At 39.2% G+C, this 20,179-nt stretch overlaps 1 protein-coding gene across 3 annotated transcripts in view; it reads right to left on the bottom strand.

Moving 5' to 3' along the window:
- The window catches only part of SGCD (sarcoglycan delta), a 925,354-nt gene that overhangs the window by 478,958 nt on the left and 426,217 nt on the right, over positions 1-20,179 (bottom strand). The gene's annotated exons all lie outside the window — the stretch shown is intronic.

The raw sequence follows: 20,179 nt of genomic DNA, 5'->3' as shown, positions 1-20,179 counted from the left end.
TTCTATCACACAGAAGTACAGTCCAAAGAGTCAAATAGGAACCAGGGAGAGAGCTCTCCCTAGAAAATGTAACCTGATCTTGGACTTCAGTCCTCAGAACAGAGGGGCTATCAATTTCTGTTGTTTGTAAGCCACCCAGACTCTGGCATTTTGTTGTAGCAGCCAACATGCACTATGATGCTCCTCCTCTGTCTCCCTTCTGTCTTGACTGGGTCTTGGGGGTAAAATAAAGGAATTATTTAAGAATGAACCAAAGAGAAAGAGAACCTAGCAAAACAACATGTCCAAGTAAACATGCACAAAAATTACATTTAATTGAGATTTGCAGGCAAGAGGACAAATACAAAGCACAATTTCTCATCACTTTTGGCTTAAAGTTCATGGGACAATAAGGTACTTCATTCTTTTGCTTGGACTCGCTTTCTTACTCTTTCTGATTAATTACTTTTACTCTTTGGCTCTTTCAACATTAGTACAGCCATAAACGCCAAGCCATTTACCAAAAAAGAAAATGGAAATGAAAATGATTCAACTCTATATGATTAATGGAGATTTAATATGTGGGAACAAACAGTAATTCAACAGATGATTAAACAATATTAACAAGAGTGCTGTGAATTAGGTGAGATAATGTTTTCTACTCTTTATCTTGTTATTTCAAATTAATTAGTGAGCACTGGAAAATGCATGTCCCTATTTATTGCTAGCAGAGTTGTCACTGGGATGGTCTGGAGGGCAGGTTGGCAGTGCACAGCCCAAGGTGAAGAAGGATATCCATCATGAGCCCTCAACTGCTCTTTTAGGGGAAATTTTTAAAGGGAATCATTAAGGATGTATGCAAAGATTTAACTATAAAAGCTTTAAAAGCTTTTATTTTTACATTAGAAACAATAGAAACATCTGACAATGGAGTGTAATTTAAACAAATGACTATTAAGAACCTTTTATTGGGTGAATGATTAATGGCATGCGGAATTGTGCATAATAGATTAAGGGCAACATTACACAACCCATATGCCCTTTTAATAAAAAAATATCTGTGGAAAGTTTCTTCGATAAATGCAAAACGTATTTAAGATGTTAAATCTGAGGAACTCATTCAGCCATAATTAGGTGTTCTGACACAGGTTTAATTCCCAGAGAATTAAAATATGTATTATATTTATAATTATATCTAGTCTTTCAGACATAGTCTTCAATAATATGTTCCTAGCATTTGGAGTGCTAATTCTTTGTTCTTTTTCCTCATAAAGCACATGTTGACTGGCTTAAGGTAAAGGAGCCACTCATGGTGAACAGTACATCATCTTCAGTTTTCTCCAAATTTTCCCAAGATTATATTAAATTCATGACCAACAAGGTATAGTTTGATAGCAAAACTTGTAGCATTCTTTTCCTCCATTTGTATAAAATGAGGACTAAATGCTACAAAAATTAGTATTCAGAATCCTATTTAAATAATTCTAGAGATAGCCCACATCTGTGCATATCAGCAAACTACATAACCCAGCATGCCTTGGGGCATAACAGCCTCCCACTGTCTCCCCTTGCAGAGGCTCTAAGGGTGGTACAAGAACAGAGAGGCATCTGAGGGCAAGTGTTGATGGCTCTCTATGCAGGGACTCTACCCACCTCTTTTCTGTTGTTTGTTTCCTGAATAAATCCTCTTTGTTTATGAAATAACTAAGTGCCTTTATTTGAGATCAACAAAGTCTACACTATTACACATAAATTGTGATGTGCACAGGCTGTGACACTGGAACATCTGACCAGTGGGCTGGTGGGCAGCAGCATCTTATTATGGCCTGACATGTCTGTACTTCTGCTGAGGCATAAAGTCTGCACTTGGTCTGTGAAGGGCTTATGAATACTATTCAAACACAAGATGGAAACCTAATGAAAAGCTGATGATCATCTCTACATGTGGGCATACAGTCAAGGCCATCAATGTTTTTATTTTTTGGTGGTGTTGTTGAGCTAACAGTTGTTTACAACACTCTATATGTTTTGGTGGTATATTTATTGTAGTGACTTACATCTTCAGCACCAATAGTGCTCTACCAGTCCATTGGCTGCCCCATGCCCCTCTGGGAGGCTCAGTTCTACAGTCAAATTCCAAAGGTCTGTCATTACTTGGTTTTGCCTGTTCCCTTGCTTTATTTCTCTGTATTAAATATATAAGTGAGATGAGAATATCAACACCTTACTTATATCAGTGGATGGATGAACCAGACAGAAAATCAACAAAGACACAACAGCCTTAAATGAGGAATGAGACCAGATGGGCTTAATAGACATTTACAGGGCTCTCCACCCACAAAAAGCTGAGAACACATTCTTCTCAATTGTACAAGGAACATTCTTGAGTATTGACCACATGTTGGGTCACAAAACAAATGTCAATAAATTCATGAAGAGTAAAATCATATCAATCAAGCACTTTCTCTGATCACAGGGGTAGCAAACTAGAAATCAATCCCCAAAAGAAAGCTGGAAAAAACACAAATAGGTGGCAACTAAACAACAAGCTACTAAATAATCCTGGCATAACCGAAGAACCAAAGAATAAATTAAAAATATAGATTTCCTTTATTTTTAAATAAACTTTTTTCTTTTCTTTATTTTTTAAGGATTTATTTATTTATACAAGCACTGGGTACAGTCAGAAGCACGGGAAGGTGAGATAATTCACCAGAGCCAGAGCAGGGAGCAGAGCAGGCGAAGGACTGAAGTACACTGCTGAGGGGAGCAGTGGGCGGCAGGAGAGGTCTTCGCGCCATGTGGAACCCTCCTCTGGTTGCTGGGGAGCAGCTGGGAATCGAACCAGCGCTGCAGAGGCTGCGGGCAGGTTCGCAACCCAGCGCTCAACCGCTGCGCCACCGGGGAGGCCCCAATAGACTTTAATATATGGAAGTAGTTCAAGAGATATAGGGCACTAGAGAATAGGAGAGTCTCTTTAAAGATGGTGTTGGGAAAATGGGAAGATCACATGTGAAAGAATGCCTCTCTTACCCATACACAAAAATAAACTCCAAATGGATTAAAGATTTTGATATAAGACCTGAAACAATAAAATATATGTAAGAAAACATTGGTGATATGTTCCATGACATCAATGATACAGATATTTTTGGGAATTTAATCCCTACAACAAGGTAAGTAAAAACAAAAACAACAATTGGATTACCGCAAAAAGAAATGCTTTTACATGGTAAAAGAAAATATAAGTAGACTAAAATACATCCTATTGAATGGGGTAAAATATTTACAGGGTTAAGTCATCTCCCACCTATGAGAAAGGCACATATTTGAAAGACCCACAACAAATTATCCTAGAGGGGATGTGGACAAAGATGAGCCCTAGTATACTGTTGGCTGAAATGTAAACTGCTATAGTCATTATGGAAAGCAATTCAGATTTACCTTAAAAAACTAAAAATGGAAATACTATATGACCCAGCAATCTCACTATTGGGCATCTTTCCAAAGAATGTAAAACCATCAACTCAAATTTAAAAATGCTCTACCATGTTTATTGCAATCATTTTATTATAATAATTAAGATACAAAAGCAACCTAAGTGCCCACTCATGGAGGATAAGATCAAGAAGAGGATCTGATACACACAGTGGGATATTATTTATTCATCATCAGGAAAGACAAACATTGCTATTTATTGCAAATTGCAGGGAGTTCTAGGGAATGATAAAAAACAAACATTAGACATTTACATAGTAGATGGTTTAAAGAAAAATACTTATGAATACTCTTGGACACTCATAAAGGCAGTGAAGATTCTGAGGTTAAAAATGAGGGGCAAAGAATAAAGAAAGGTTCAAGAGTATATAAGGGATGTTGATGAAGGGGAAAAAATCAAGCTTCCACAGATTTAAAAAAAATAACTTCACCTATTTATTTTTACTTTCCTTAATGTGGCTGTCAGAATACTTAACCAGATATTCTAGTTCTCAAGTACAGCACTGATTCAGATCATGCTTTCCTTCATGGGAATTTATGCCTTAAGAACAGCATCCAAACATCCCAGGTCTCTACCCAGTAGCCATAGGCTCTGGGTCTGAGGGAACAAATGGGTGAAATTGGATTTTCAGGACTGAAATGGCCCAGGACTCATCAGAGATCAAGGACCTAGATTCTGAAGTGGGGGTGTGGGTACCCTTACTTGGTGCTAGTATCCTTATGAACACATGGTCCTCAGAAAAGGACACATTCATTTCATTCTGGGATTGTGGGAATACCATGGAAGCAAATGTCAACTGATACAGGAATCAACTGTTAGGCTGGTTATAAAACCCTGATGTGTTGAACAGATTCATAAGAGAATATAAAAAAGCAATGGAACACTACTCAGTGATCAAAAAAGATTAACATGCCATTTGTGGCAACATGGATAGATTTGGAAGGGATTATGTTATGTAAAGTTAGTCAGAAAGAGAAAGACGCAATAAATACCAGATGGCTTCACTTATATGTGGAATATAGAGACATGACAACAAGGGTCAGAAAAAGACAAATACTGAAATCAACTCTTGAAAGTTGACCACAGATCTGAGGCATCCAGAAGAGGCCAGAGTGGAGGTGTGGGGAGAGCACAGTGGACTATGGGAGAGAACTAGACTTTGCTTGCTTTGATGGTGGGGTAGCAACAGCAGCCATACCTGAGGGCAGAAATTCTGTACTGCCAAAATGTTAACAAGGATGTAAAACAATTGTACTTCATTAAAAAGGGGGGGGGGTGGATTCCCTTTGTCAGTCTACCGTCTTCCACTTTTCCCCTCTTCTCCCAGTTGTCAGGACCTACCAGCAAGAGTTAGATCTGGTTTGCCCAGTCTCAACCACAGCATCACAAATGCAAAGTTAAGAAGAGTAGGTTTGGAGTTGAGTGGCAATAAATTAATAAAACACAGACATATATAATACTCCTAGGGAAGAAACATGCCAGTATAGGGATCAACATGCTACCTAGCAGTTATGCTGGATGGTAAGAAATGATGCTTTAATTCTCTTGTTACTTTCCTTCACTGCAATTATTCTACAAAAAATTAAGTTATAAATTTTTCTCACATTACACAAAAAAGGTGACTTCTGACTAAAAGAATGTTAAATGATATCATGTAACATTTAGGTGTGAAAGCCTTTGGTACATTTGAGGGATTTTTAGAATGAAATTTCTCATTTACACTAATTTCCCTAATGGCATCAAGAATAAAATGCAAACTCCTGTTTGCCCAGCTAAACAATGATTAATGCTAAGCATATGGAAGCATCCGGTAAGACTAATGAATAGTATTCTCTGTTTGAATATGGGGATGGTTTTATGAAATAGGTTAGCACAAAGTTTATTTTGTTTTTTAAGATTTATCCATCCATGCATACAAGAACTGGGGCACAGGCCAGAGGTGTGGAGCGTGAGAGGATTCACCAGAGACAGAGTGGGGAGCAGAATTGGCAGACTGACTGAAATACACTGCTGAAGGGCAGTGGGCAAGCCAGGAGAGGTTTGCTGCGCCACGTGGGTGGCTCACTGCCCAGGGATTGAACTGGTGCTGCAGTGGCTGTGGAGAGCTTCATAGGTTGTGTCCTGACCCCTTGTGCCACGAGGGAGGCCCTAGCACAAAGTTTAAATAAGGTTACATCATCAAAACCACGTAATAGTCAACTGGTGAATAATTTTGGTAGCGCCATTTACATTGAAAATAGGGCAAAACAATAACTAGAGGAATAAACATCCCCTAAATAACATTTAGCAAAAATGGGTATTATTTTAGTTGACTTCTGTGGCTTGTTTTGATTTTCCCTGAAACCTAATGTCTGTAATCATCATCACCATCACCACTACCACCAACTTCGCAGTTAATATTTAAAATTGAGTGCTTAACTAGATGCATAATATGCCATATGGTTACCTGGTTTTACTCCTAGGAGATTTGTACTATCAGTTTCCATTTTGAATTTGAGAAATTGACCCATAAGTGGTTTTTACTATCTTTTCAAAGATCATACAAGCAATAAAGGCAAAGCGAGGACTCCAAAAGAGCTTAACTTCTTCAGGGAATTATTAAAATGTTATTAATCAACCTATTTTTACTAGTCAATTTAAATTCTATGTTAATATCTTCAAAGTATTAGTCGATTCAAATTCTGACTACTTATTTCATCATTTCACCTGTAGTTCATATGTGTGAAAGAGCTTAAATCCTTAAAATGAATGTAACACGTTTGAGTGAACCCCCCACCCCTGCATGTATATTATTTAAATTATAACATGGTTTGCAATTCCCCAACAATAATAAAAATAGGAGATTTACATAGATTAAACATACCATTTTACAGAGTGTATTAAATGCCCAAGTAATTTACAGCAAATGATTTTGTATTTAAAAATTTAAATCTTAACATGTTCAGGGAAAGGTTTTTCTTTATTATTTATGACTCCATCTGCAAGGAAAGTGCCTTTGGTGCTCCAGCTTTTCTTTTTTTTTTTCCTTTCTTTTTCAAGATTTATTTATTTATACATACTAGAGCTGGGGTACTTGCCACAGGTGCAGCGGGGTGAGAGGATTCACCAGAGACAGAGCGGGGAACAGAACAGGCAGATCGACCAAAGTCCACTGCTGAGGGGAGCAGCAGGTGAGGTAGAAGAAGTTGGCTGTGCCATGTGGGTAGCTCCCTGGCCAGCCGTAGAACGGACTCATGCTGCAGAGGCTGGGATTGCCTCTTAGTGTAGTGCTTAATCCCTTGCGCTACCAGGGAGGTTCGGTGCTCTAGCTTTTCTGTTCCTACTTTGTGAAACTAGGACTTTCTTGGGCACATTTGTCAATGATAGGAGGCAGGGCACAAGTGTGCACTTCTGTCCTGCAGAGGACTGTGCTGAATCCATTTCCACAGAACCTACTGGTGACTTTGTGATCTGTCAACATGTAAAGCTACCCACCTAGTGAAGCCACGGAAATGCTAGAGGATGGAGTGTCCCCTCTCCCCATCCATGTATCTTCCTATGATTCTCTTTAATTTGGCTGTTCTTAGTTGTATCCTTTATAACAAACTGGTCAACATCTGGTGAAAGTAAAAATCTATTTGGAGGTTTTGCCTTCAGGCCAAGATGGCGACTTAATTTGCCTCCTGAATTTCCCTCATCCCAAACACACACTGAAGTACAGCTACACATGAAAAAAATTCCCTCTATGAGATCAATGGCAAGTACCTGAGTGACTCATACAGGCAGATGAGAAATACCAACATTAAAATGAGTTAGAAAGTCTGGTACACTCTTGTCACAAGTCTTATCCAAGCACAGTACCCACAGGAGGGAATGCCCAACTCCCAGCTTATCCATGAGGAGATAAATGGGTTTGACAACACATATATTACCTCAGCTATAAAGGCTCACAAGTGACAGATGGGTATCCAAAACACTGACTTCAGAAATACAATGGGGTTTGTGTTCCCACACTTATTGACTCTATCACCATATGACTGTAGCAAACGAGACAAGGTTGTTGAGTGTATGAGTGGTCACACTCCTTGGCTCTCCTCACAGGGCTCAGTGTGGTGGCACAGGCCCAGTGCCCAGTCTTTCCATGAAAGAAGTTCTATGGCCTGGTTTTTAAGGGGTTGTGCCTCAAGTTCCAGGCCCTAATTACCATTCTTTCATCTATCCATTCATCTACCTATACATCTATCACTGATTCACCAGACTACATAAATTTTGGGATACATCTTCATATCTGTGTATGTAGAGGACTCCCCTCACCACTCACCCAAGTTCTAGTGCCCTTCATGCTATCAATTGACACTATTTACCTTTCCCTCCCATCCACCTCGTCCTCTCCCGCTGGGAACTACTATATTTTTCATAGATTCTAAGAGTTGTTTTGTGTGAGTTGTTAGTTCATATGTTTTGGTTATTTATAGTTCATGTATGAGATAATCCATCTGGTAAATTTCTTTTACTGTCTTATTTTGCTTAGTTCAATCACCTGAAGTTGCAAGTTGCTAAGAGGGCAAGAATGAATTGTATCATATTTATTGGTTTACAATACTCATGATTTAGGGTTATAGGTTTACACCTTTTCAGATGTATGTCACCACACCATACCCACAACCAAAGCACCCATAGTCCTACAACATTAGAACCCCTTACCCCTTTGCTCCCTGCCTACACCTGCCCCTCATTGTGAAGACTCAGCTCTGCAGCCACATTTCTAAGGTTTGTTCGGTTTAATTTTGCCTGTTCCTTAATTTCTTTATTTTCTACTATTAATTAGTTTTTTTTAAGATTTATTTATTTATGCATACAAGAACTGGGGTACAGGCCAGGGATATGGGGCGGGTGAGAGGATTCACCAGAGACAGATTGGGGAACAGAACAGGCAGACTGACTGAAATACACTGCTGAGGGGAGCAGTGGGTGAGACAGGAGAGGTCTGCTGCACCATATGGGTAGCTCCCTAGCCAGCTGGGGATTGAACTCGTGCTGTAGAGGCAGCAGATAGCTTCATAGTGCTATGCTTAACCCTTTGTGCCACTAGGGAGGCCCAATTTCTTTAATTTCTATGAGTGAAATTATTCAGTATTTGTCCTCCTTCTGAATTATTTGATTTAGCATCATCCTCCTCAGTTCCATCAGTGTTGTTATAAATGGCAGGGGTTCATCTTTGCTTTTAATACCTGTGTTTAATCAGGCAGAGAAGCACTCACTAAGTCTGTTCACCCAGGCTGGGGCAGAGGGGGTCATTCAACAAAGCCCATATTCCAGTTTCCCAGTTAATCCCACAAAACTTCTAGAAGAAAAAAGGGTAGTTAACAACTTGACATTAGTCTTGACATAGATTTTATGAACACAGCAAATGTAAAAGTAACAAAAGGAAAAATAAACAAGTGAAATATGTCGAATCAAAATTATTCTGCATGTTAAAATAAACCATCAACAAAATAAAAATTAAACCTAAGGAATGGAAGAAAAGATTTGCAAACCACATATCCAATAAGGAGTTAATATCCAAAAGATGTCAGAAACTTGTACAACTCAATAGCACTAAAACAATAGACCAAATTAAAAAGCGGGCAAACGATCTGAATAAACATTCTTGTGAAGAAGACATAGACATGACTCAAAGGCAACATGAAAGAGCGCTCAGCATCACTGATTATCAGGGAAATGTGAATCAAACCCAAGATAAGATGTCCTGTCACCTGTCAGGAGTTTGGCAGGAATGTAAATTGTTGCAACTACTATGGAAAATAATATGGCTGTGTCTCAAGAAATTACAAATAGAATTGCCATTTTACTCAGCAATTCTACACCTGGGTATGCATCCAAGGGGGAAAAAAAAATCACTCTTCCAAAGGGATATCTGTACTTCCTTTTTTATTTCTAGGAGAAAGACTAAGTGTTTCTTGACAGATGAATGGAGAGAAAATGGGGTGTGATACATAAGTATCATTCTACATTTAAATGAGAAAACCCTGCCATTTGTGACAATATGGATGGAGCTGAAGGGCAGTATGCTAAGTCCAATAAATCAGAGTAAGACAAATACTGCATAGAATAACTTATATGTGGAATCTCCCCCCAAAAATTAAAAATTAAAAAGTTGAAGTCATAGAAGCAGAGAATAGAATGATGGCTGCCAGAGGCTGGGCGTGGGGAAGTGGGGTGATGTTAGAAGGGCACAAACTTTCAATCATAAGGTGAATAAGGACTGAGGACATAGTATAAAACGTGGTGGCTATAGGCAATTAACATTACAATGTGTGGCTGCATTCTGCTGCAAGTGTAGAAAGCAAATATCCTCTCTCACACACAAAGAATATGTAAGGCAAAGGATAAGCTGATTAACTCAATGTTGGAAATTCTTTCATGATATATATGTGGATCAAACCACTACATGACATTCTTTAAACATATTCCCGTCTTATTTGTCAATTATAACTCATTAAATGGAAAAATAATATAATCTATCAATATGCTACATGATGCCTCATACAAGGACTTTTGCTGAATCAAAACAAATACAAAAGGTGAAACTTCTTAGCTGTTCATACCTAATAATAAGGTCCATTCTCTGTCAGCAGTGATTGGGTCTCCTGCAAAGGAAGGAACGTCCGGGTATGCCTTTGGGGTACAGAGACTCTGTGCACAGTAGGCATTAGGCCTCATCTGGTGATCCAGGGGATGCCCTACTCTCTGTCTTTTAACTGCCTGCTGTTATGTCTATGAGGTGTCAGACAAGCTGGGACACACTGGGTAGAGAGGAGTTTGTGGCCTTTGCCACAATGAGGCAGGGGGAGCTATATCATGAGGCTTCACATAAGTGAATATACACAGCACCTTGTGAGCTAGATTATCTCTTCTCACAAAATAACAAAGAAGATTGGAGAAGTATATAAAGTCTAGACTGACTGTTCAAGTGTGAAGTAAAGGTTTTCACAGCATGAGCAGGGAGAAGCCAGGAGCTCCCACATGGGTAGAATATATCGTGTTGACAATGGTGACTTAGGAAAGCCCCTAGAAAAGTCTCCAAGCACAGAACTCCAGTTCTGTGACCAGAGTTGAAGAATTAGGCTTTGACTATCTTGAGAGAACAAGTTGATTGTATTGATTGGATCAGATGAAGACCTGATAACTAAGAACATTTTTCAGTTTTAGATGGTTAAAAGCCACCAAAGGAATATTTCATGACATATTAAAGTAATAGGAAATTAAAATTTAATTGTCCATAAATCACACTGTATTGGAAAGCATCCGTGCTTATTAGTTTACATGTGGCCTATTGTTAAGTTTACATTATCAGAGGCCTATTACAGAAAATGTGTGTCAACCCCTATGTGAAGATAATCAATGGACTTCCTTTTGGGAATAATGTGATTTTCTGATTGAAAGTGCTAAACATTCACAAACAAATCACCTTCAGGACACTTGTAAAGTGTCAAAATATAGCACCATTAGATTATAAGAACATTCCTTTTTGGAGAAACTGTCCCAACATGCTGAAATACAGACCCTCACTCTCTCCATTAAGTTTCCCTTTATTACAGAAAATAAACCCACTGGAAAAGGTGAAAAAGCACAGGTGATTATTATATTATTTTTCTGTCCCTGAATTATTAAAGTCATTTTCTACAACTTATTTAATCTGACAACTTCCTCTATCATTATTATTCATTTTTGAATTATATTAAAACATACCATTTTGTTTATTTTTATAGTACTCTGAAGGAAAGACAGGTAGAAATTAACCAGGAATCCCAGCACCCCTTTGTTGGCTGCTGACTGCCAGCCAGGCTCACCTGCTGCTGAGCTGTGAAAGGGATTGGCTGATTCTTACTGAGCCCCAAAACCCACTGGTTGCTTCCCACTGGGCTGTGATACTGATTGACAGCTTCATAGTCAATTTTTTCTTTGAGTTCTACCTGCTATTTCTTGCCTTTAGCAGTTAACATCATATCCACTAAGAATAGAAAGGAAATAACCATAAGTCACCTCTCAAGTTTTATTCCCTTTGTATTGTCTCAAGGAAAAGGCAGAATCAGGAAGGAGATATACTGGAAGTAAGGTAGGAGATATACTAGACATATAAAACAAGTCAAAGACATATGAAATTAACATCCCACAATACATGGATTTTAGACCAATAACATATCTATTTTAACCACAACTTGGAGTTTCAGCAAGATAATGTCCTGGACTCTAGTTATACAAATTCTACATATTCATATTATGAATTAATAAATTGTCACTCCTATTAATCTACCTTGTGTGACTTGGATATGGATAAATCCATGACTGAGAGTTCAACTGACCACCAGTAGGTTAAAAGTGTAGTAATTGAATTCAGGAAACTAGGATTATTATATCTTGATGTCTTCAAAATCTTAACTTTGGGATCTTTATTTCAGTGACCTAATGATCTTTCCTTTTGTCATCTATACAAAATCTAACATAAATTATTAGACCAGAAATGAGGTAATGCTATGCTATCCTCCTAAACATTGTCTACACTATAAAATCAAGATACCACCATTAAGATCATATCTATAAAGCACAAATGAAATCACATTATTTAGCTAGAAGGGTAAAAGATGTATGACAAAAACTGCAAGCAATGCTGAAAGTATTAAAGAATACCTAAACAACAACAAAAAAGAATACCTAAACAAATGAAAACAGAACTAATATCCATGTATTGGATGACTTAATATTGTTAAGGTGAAAGGAAAGAACCATTAAGTGACACCTATAGATTGCTATAGAATGACATTTGAATTAGTCTAGAGATTCCGTGGAAGTCCTATCGAAATCTTTTTTTTTTTTTAAGATTTATTTATTTATACAAGAATGAGGCTACAGGCCAGATTCGTGGGAGGGTGAGAGGATTCACCAGAGACAGAGCAGGAAGCAGAACAGGTAGATCTACTGAAATACATGCTGAGGGGAGCAGGGGGCACGACAGGACAGGTCTGCCCCACCATGGGGGACCCTTGCCTGTTGGCTGGGATTGAACACACACTGCAGAGGCTGCGGAAAGCTTCACAGTGCGGCTCTCAACTCACTGCACCACCATTTCGATAGGGGAGGCCCTCCTATCGAAATCTTAATGACTTTTTTTGCAGAAATAGAAAAACCCATCCCACAGTTCATATGGAATGTCAAATAGCCAAAACAATATTGAAAAAGAACAAGAATAAAAATACCCCTCTCTGGATTTCAAAACTTACTGCAAAGCTATGATGTTCAAAGTAGCATGGTACTGGCAAAAAGACAGTCTAGATTGCAAAATAGAAAGCCCGAAATACACCCTCATATATATAGTGAAATAATTTTTGACAAGGGTGCCAAGATCATTCAATGGGGAAAGGACAGTCTTCCCAACACATGGTGCTGGAAAAACTAGATATCCACTTACAAAAGAATGAAGTTAGATTTTCAATTAATGCTGCATTAAAAAAAAAGACAAAATAGATAAAAGACCTAAACACAAGACAAAAAAACTATAGAACTCTGCAAGGAAAAAGTCAAAATCTTCACAAAGTGGATTTGGCAGTGATGTCTTAGATATGACATCAAATATACTGGTAAGAAAAGAAAAAAAATAGACAAATTGAACTGTATGAAAATTAAAAATTCTGTGCATTAGAGATGATGGTCAATAAAGAAAAGGCAACCAGTGGAAAGGGAGGAAATATTCTCAAGTAACTCAAAAAGAAAAATAAAGGCCTGATTCAAAAATGAGTGAAGAACGTTGATAGATGTTACTATTTCTACAAAGAAGGCAAACAAATAGCCAATAAATACAAGAAAAGATGTTTCACATCAGTAGGGAAAAAGCAAATCAAAACCACAGTGAGATACAAGCTCACACCCATTAGGATGGCTGCTATCTAACAAAACAGAAGAGACAGCAAGTATTTGTGGGCATGCAATGAAGTAACCTATAGATTCAGTGGAAGTCCTATCAAAATGCTATTGTCTTTTTTTTTTTTACAGAAATAGAAAAACCCATCCCACAGTTCATATGGAATCTCAAATAGCCAAAACAATATTTAAAAAGAAAAAAAAGGAACTGGAAAGCCTGTTGCACTGCTGTAAACTAACATATAGACTGTAAACTACAACTGACATATCCACTGTAAATTGACATATCCACTGTGGAAGACAATGTGATGAGTTCTTCAAATATATACAGATAGAATTAGCCTATGACAGAGAAACTCTACTTCTGGGTTTATAATGCAAAGCAGAGTTCTCAAAGACTGTCCATCCATGTTCATTCACAGTAGCATTCTTCATGATAGTGAAAACATCCCACAGATGAAATAAGAAAACATGGTACATACATACAATGGAAGTCATTCAGCCTTAAAAGGAAGGACTTTCTGGAATTTTTAAAAAATAGATGCCCCTGAAGACATTATGCTAAGTAAAATAAGCCAGTAACAAAAGGAAGAATATTGTATGGTCCCACTTAGAAGAGGTTCTTAGAGTAGGCAAATGATAGAGACAGCAGTGGTGGTGCTGGGGCTTGGGGGAGGGGTGTTACCATGGAGAGGGTGCAAAATTTCAGCTTTACAAGATAAAAGGTATCCTAGAGATGATGGCAAAGGATGCACACCACTGTGAATGCATTTAATGTACTGAACTACACACCGGGAAATAGTGAAGATGGTAAATTTTATTTTATGTGTATTTTAGCACTATAAAAACAAATTGGGAAAAATGATCTCACCTTTTGACATGTCCATTTAATACATGAAAATATTGTAAAAATCAATCATCCTTTATTTTGCATGTGATATACCCATGGAAAGTAAAAGAAAATACATCTTCAAATGAATATTAAAGAAAAAATAATTGCAGAGGCAAACTCTGCTGGGTTTAAAATTTTCAAGACATTTACAGCTGGCAACACTCCTGATAGATTTGGTATATGAGACAGATTCTTTGAACTCTTCTGAATCCATCTTTATTTTTTTTTTTTTTTTTAGTATGCTATTGTATTTTCATTGAAGTTGCATTGCTTGATGACATATGTTTCTGGTGTTATAAAGCCGTTAATGCTGTGAACAACAGAACTGATAGATTATTGGTGAACTTAACGTCATTTACACCCATGTTGATTCTCAGCTATGTGGGCCTGCAACCAAGTCCACCTTTACAAGAGAGTATCTGGAATTGCACTAAGCTGGCCTGCCCACAGAGCCCAACTCCACTCCAGGTAAAGAATGGAACAAAAAGCCTGAACACAGATCTTTCAGAAATACCAGAAAGCAAAGCAAATATGCATATGCATTTGCAGAATGCACAGTTGGTTCTATTTTTGTCAACATCTTTCAAAGGAAGCCTCGCTGTTGCCCAGCGAATGCCACTAAAGAATAAGAAAACTATTTTCTCCAATGCTCCCAAATACAGAATCAGTGGCCTTTAATTGCAACTCATTTCCTTGGTGTATTCAAAGAAACAGCTGTCATAAGGCACTTAAGACACCCTGCTCTCAATATCTCAATAGCATGCTCTTCTGTTTGCACATTAGCAATGGTATAAAACAGAATCGAACTGACTTCAAACCCCACTGCTCTATGGCTTTCTTTTTTTTTTTTTTTTTGCCTCATTTATTTTCTTGATTTATTCCTGTCCTTCCCTGCCCTTAGTCTCCTCTCTTTTTGTCTTCAGACATCTAATTGCCATGTGCCCTGACGGATTAGCCCTCGGTCGCGGTCCCCTGTTTTCATAGTAGCAGAGGCTCTCCCTTTATCATTCCTTTTACAAAGGGGATTTTCATAATTAAATGATCTTTGCACTCATCGCCTCTCTCTCATTTCATATCTGCTTTGCTAGATGATCACCAGGGCCCCCTTCCAGTTCTAAAATTCTATGATATTTGTGCATGATAAATATGAAGGAGATCATAGAATTCATCACTCTTCTCTAAATTTTTTAGCATTACAGGCTGCTTTTTCATTTCAGAGATATTTTACAGTCCATTTGCCTTTAGATTTTCCTCACAAAATAATTTCCAATGACTGGAGGATTTCAGTTTCCAAAAAAACAGAACATCTGTGTCACTGGCAAGTACACTCCTTAATGGAAGGTGTTGAAGAGCTGAAACATGTGGTGTGCTGTAGGGGAGAGGAGGCAAATAGATGGAAACAAAGCCTCTTTCTTCCTGGTTGAACTTGCTGCAGACAATGCCAGCAAGTTCCAGAACATACTTCCTGCTGAAGGGGGAGGGAGACTCAGAATGCTTTACAGCAGGGAGTTTTGAGGGAGCCATTCCTGATGGGTCTAGATGGGTACTGGAGACCGCAAAGAATAGGTCCAGATCCTTCTTGAAAAAAGACTTTCTCCAATAAAGAATGACACTTTATCTTTCCTACTTTTGTTTCCCTAGAACACAACGCTCAATATCATAAACCACTTACTCAGTTATGCTTGAGTTTTGTTTTGTTTTTATTGCTTGATTTTTTGTCTTTCTGTAACAGGGTGGTCCCCAGGAAAGGGGGAGGTTCCAGGTTCCCTGCCCCACCCAAGGGAGGGTGGAGCTGAGCAGGAAGAGGAGAAGCTGCAGAAGAGACTGAGGAAGGAAGCAGGATGGAGCCAGGAGACCTGGAGGAGGCGCATGGAGCCTAGAGACACGTAAAGAAACTGCGCTTGTCTTTTGGTAGTGGACTGGGTGACACAGATGTGGGTGAGACCCGTGGGGAGGTGATAATGGCAGCTTTTATCTTGATGTTGATTTTGCTCTTTTCCTTCCGGTCTTGTCCGGTTGTTTGTGACCCTTTTCTGTGGGTCCCCACTGGAAGATGCTTTAGACTTGTGGCAGGCTTTGGGGCCTTGTTCTGGGCCAATCCCATTTGGATGGAGTTTTACCCACGAGGGGATGGGTAACTTTGGGTGCTTCATTTAGAAACTAGACTCTTTGCCTTTCCTGTATTGTTTCCTAGTTTTATTAAAGTTCCTTTTCATTAAAGTCTCATATGTTTTGTGTTGATGCGGCGGATGGCAGAACCCATTTAGAATAGGAAGGTTTGCGGGGTTTGGGCTGCCCCTCTCCCTGTCCTATAACATTTCCTACCCACTTCTACCACTCCACACTCCCTGGGTCAACACTCCCTAAATCCTGCACCCTCAGCAGCTCACCTGTCTCACCTAATCCCAGTTTTTAATAAAGTTAATTAAAAACACCAGTGGTTCTCAACACACCCTGGGCCTTTCGATTCACAATCACTAAGGGGAAATGGTGACCTAAGTATTTCATTTCTGATGAAAACCTCACTCATTCTCACACCCGAAAGAATAGGCGAATCATCGCTTTAAGTTAAGCAGCATTGACTAAATGAACTTTCATGCCTTTTCTGGTGAGCTCCTTCTTGATCTCATTTAGAGCCCTCATTATCTTTCTACAGTTTAGCTTTTTTTCCCTCTTTTCCATATCAAAATCAAAATTCTAATAATATCTAGCCCTATTAGTATTTATTTACTTTAAATATTAATTAATTAATTAATTAATTAGTTTATTTATTTATTTATGCATACAAGAGCTGGGGGCTAGACCAGAGGTGTGGGGCATGAAAAGTTTCACCAGAGACAGAGAGGGAAGCAGAACAGGTGGATCTACTGAAATACACTGCTGAGGGGAGCAGCAGGAGACATAGGAAAGGTCTGTTGCGCCATGTGGATCAGCTCCCTGGCCAGGGATTGAACTTGTGCTGCAGTGACTGTGGATAGCTTCATGGTGCTGAGACTTAACCCCTTGCGCCACCAGGGATGCCCCCTATTAGTGTTTATTTAACTACATATGTTTATATCACATATATTCCTATAGCACAGAGGTGGAAGATAATTCACCTGTCAGAAAGGGGTAGATTTACAGCTGAAACCCACACAGCCTGCTCCAGAGACTGTTTGAGATAGAATACTGTCAACATTCTAGCTAAACTACTTTCATGCAAGTCCAGATCCTCTCAAATTTATTCTTTCTCTTTATATGGCTATTCTCTTTAGTAAGAACGTCTTTCCCACTCACTCCTCTATCAAAACCCTTCCTGCTGAAATTATCTCTATTCTTCATTATCCAAGGGAATTCCACTTCTTCCAAGAAGCAATCAGCAAACACCATGGTATGAAGCAGCCTTATCTCTGGTGCAGTCACATAACTTGGTTTCTCTATTGTTCTAGTTAATGAGACTTTGTTGCAGAACTCACGAATATTGAAGCCAAGATCAGATACCTGAACCACTCTGAAGTCATTTTGTAATGCTTGTTTTGAGAGAAGTAGCCCCAAGCATAGCCCTTGGCCCTATACCAACATGGACCCCAGGGAGCCTGCCTGCTGGTGGGATGGGCTTGCTTATCCATGTGGTTGGGTGGGGCAGATACTGAACTGCATCTGTGAGAACAAGAGTAGTCAGAGACAGTCTCAGTCCTGAAGCCAGGAATCTGTGTGGGCCCTTGGACCAAATACTGGCCAGAAATACGGCACCAACAGGGGACCTGAGGAGCAACCAGGTAGCTTTCCCAGCTTTGGGAACAGGGGTACGAGGTCACACAGCCCAAGCAGACACAGAAGTGTTTCATTTAAGCTAAATTCTCAGCCAGTCTGAACCAAGAAACCACAGCGTAGAAGCTAAAATTACCTGGAAGAAAAACTCTCCATATATGAATTGGGTTATTTTTAACCAATCAAAACCTGCCAAGTTCACAGTCTCCTCATGCTTACCCTTTACTTCTTTATCCATTCCTATAAAAACCAATAATTAGCCCCCACACTGGGGAGACAGATTTGAGCCTTGTCTTGTTTCTGGTAATAAACTTTTTCTTCCCTCAAAAGTAAGTTCCATAGTGATTGATTTCTGTGTGTGCCAGGCAGTGAGCTCATTGCTTGGTTATCATATAACTGAACATTTTGAAATGCTAATGAGCCTTTCATAAGTCTTATTTCCTTTTAGTAATTTGTCCATTTCCTTCATTAAAGCACTGATCTTTTTATACCCGTTGTTTCTGGAGGAAGGCGAAACATCTAAAGCAAAGGGAAGTAAATATTCAGATTTTGAGAAAACATTCTCCCTATTTCTGTTCTCTAGAATTTCCAACTTCTAGAGAACACAATTGATTATTGAACAAAAGCCATTATTCAGGAGAACTTAAAGACCAAAGTTCCTATCTTACTCCTCATTCCACCCACTACACTGGACAAACATTCCTGGTTGGGATGAGAAGTAGAGGGGAGGCAAGGAGTGAATATAAATTTTAGGTTCCTGAAAAAGGACAGCCCTGCAGCAAGTGCAGATGTGTCAGGCTCATATTACTTTACAGAAATGGGAGAACAAAGCATTCCTGTGTGTCGATTCCAGGCCAGAGTCCAAGAAATTATAAGAAACTCCAGAGACAAGCTGATGGCTGCAACTGTTGCTTGGGAGGGCAGTTAAGCGGTCAAAGAATGATTCAGGGGCACCACATGGCCATTTTGCCCAAATGTAGTATAAGATCACATAATCTTCAATGTGTTCTTAGCCTAACATGTTATTTGAACTGCAGCATGTGCTCACATAGAGAAAGGTGTACTTAAACTGAAGGAATGAAGGTGATTCAACAGAGACTTAAGGGAACAACAGACCACATGTCAGCAAGAGTAGATGGCAGGGGACTCCCTGGTGGTGCAAGGCATTAAGCACAGCACTATGAAGCTATCCACAGCCACTGTAGCACAAATTCGATCTCCAGCATGCCATGGAGCTACCCACATGGCGCAGCAGACCTCTCCTGTCTCGCCCACTGCTCCCTTCAGCAGTGTATTACAGTCATGCCTGTTCTGCTCCCCACTCTGTCTCTGGTGAATCCTCTCACCCCCACCCCTCTGGACTGTACCCCAGCTCTTGTATGCATAAATAAATAGATCTTTTAAAAAAAAAAAGAGTAGATGGCAGATGCCAATATAGACAGGTCAAGACCAGTCCATTTTGTACAGTCAAGTCCATCTTCACCACTCACCTTTGCTGGTCCCAATATCTCAGATTCTGAATTACTCCATCTTCATATCTTACCTTTACTCTGCACCAAAGTGTTCCCTGATTATGATCAATGTCCAAGTTCATGTCTAGGCCATGCTCAGCAACAACAAAGAGTACACATTTGGAAAGGGTATGTTTACCAGGGAACCCGTGCCCATGCACTAGCAGTCACCTGCATGGATGCTTCTATCATAAATTTGCAATTCCCTGTCCTATCACAGATGTTTGGTTCAGTTCAAAAGCACCCAAGTCCTGAGTGAGTCTGAACACAGCAGTGGTTAACACAGTGAAGAAAGCACACAGGAGAGATGGCTATTTCATTTATGTTTTTAAAAATCACAGTCCACTGTATTCTTAGTAAACTCACAAAAGAGGTGATGTTTGTTGAAGTTCCACCAGAGGGTATTTGTGAAATCTGACAAAAATGTATCATTCCATTTCAAGCAACTCTTCCTAAGGGAAACTTAGATGTTGGATTATCCTTAACTTCAAGTTAATTTGTACATATCAGACAACCATAATCCTTTGTTTTTTTAAAAGATTCATTTATTTATACAAGCACTGAGTACAGTCAGAAGCGTGGGAGGGTGAGAGGATTCACCAGAGCCAGAGGGGAGAGCAGAACAGGCAGACTGAGAAAGTACACTGCTGA

Source organism: Talpa occidentalis, unplaced genomic scaffold, assembly GCF_014898055.3.
Source record: "Talpa occidentalis isolate TD23 unplaced genomic scaffold, MPIMG_talOcc4v2.1 talOcc4.9, whole genome shotgun sequence".
Taxonomy (NCBI): domain Eukaryota; kingdom Metazoa; phylum Chordata; class Mammalia; order Eulipotyphla; family Talpidae; genus Talpa; species Talpa occidentalis.
Note: the sequence above shows the minus strand (reverse complement) of the source record. Positions and strands in the feature narration are given on the sequence as shown.